This window comes from Cebus imitator, unplaced genomic scaffold (genome assembly GCF_001604975.1).
Source record: "Cebus imitator isolate Cc_AM_T3 unplaced genomic scaffold, Cebus_imitator-1.0 Scaffold1071, whole genome shotgun sequence".
In the NCBI taxonomy this organism is placed as follows: Eukaryota; Metazoa; Chordata; class Mammalia; order Primates; family Cebidae; genus Cebus; species Cebus imitator.
The window spans coordinates 64,479-65,739 of NW_016108386.1; the positions used below are offsets into that span (position 1 = coordinate 64,479).

General features: G+C 56.2%; 1 pseudogene; it reads left to right on the plus strand.

Annotated features, from left to right (window-relative positions):
- The first annotated feature begins 941 nt into the window (after positions 1-941).
- Positions 942-1,064, plus strand: LOC119469938 (annotated as a pseudogene).
- Positions 1,065-1,261: the final 197 nt, after the last annotated feature.

The window sequence follows — 1,261 nt, forward strand, 5'->3', positions numbered from 1 at the left end:
AACAAGAGCGAGACTCCGTCTCAAAAAAAAAAAAAAGATTAAAAAAAAGCAGTCCTCTCACCTGGGGGTGATTCTGTCCCCCGGGCACACGGGCGGCTGCGGCTGTCTGAGGCTACTCGTCGTGTGGAGTGGGTGGAGACAGGGGCGCTGCTCCGTGCCTGCTGTGCCCAGGACGGCCCCACGCCAGAGAAAAATCCCCCTCAGAAAGTCCTCAGCGCCCAGCGGGGAGATCCTGCGTCAAAGTCTAGTATGTGCCGGTGGAGCTGCTCCCACGCCTGTAACCCCAGCACTTTGTGAGGCCGAGGCGTGCAGATCACCTGAGGTCAGGAGTTCGAGACCAGCCTGGCCAAGGTGAAATCCTGTTTCTGCTAAAAATTCCAGCCTGGGCGACAGAGTGAGACTGGGTATCCAATCAATAAATAAATTAAATAAAAATACATAAAAACCTCGCCGTGACCCTGACATGGTGCCTCCACTGTGAAGGGGATGTGGGATCCGGAGAGGAACCAGGCCTGGACGGAAAAGAGCCCCAGGCAGGCCCAGGCCACGGCCGCCCCCGAGATCCGTTACAGGGACCCCGGGAAACCAAAGCCGGGAGCTCGCGGAGCTGGCAGCACAGGCATCAATAGTTTATAGCAGGAAACGGACATTTGATCTCGAGTTACCGGCAGCCGGCTCGGGTGGCCTGGGTGCTGGGCCCCCGTCCTGGAGTGGAGGTGGCAGCACAGGAGCCAGTCTGTTCTGGTTTTGATGGGCCCGGGGTGGCAGCTGCCTGGGGGCTTGTCCAAGGGGGGGCTTTGGGGCCGGGCGGGTGGCTCCTGCCGGGGATCCGGACACACTGGGAGGCTGAGGTGGGCGAATGGCTTGAGTCTGGCAGTTTCAGACCAGCCTGGGCAGCATAGTGAGACCACATCTCTGTTAAAACTTTAAAAATTAGGGCCAGCTTTGCGCAGTGGCACGTATCCGAGGCGTGATTATTGCTAATTGAAAACTTTTCCTAATACCCCACCAGGACAACTTGAAATATAGTCGGCATTGGCAATTTTTGGCAGTCTCTACCGAGACTGAATTAAAAAAAAAAAAAAAAAATTAGGCCGGGCACGGTGGCTCAAGCCTGTAATCCCAGCACTGTGGGAGGCCGAGGCGGGTGGATCACGAGGTCAAGAGATCGAGACCATCCTGGTCAACATGGCGAAACCCCGTCTCTACTAAAAATACGAAAAATTAGCTGGGCATGGTGGCGGGTGCCTGTAATCCCAGC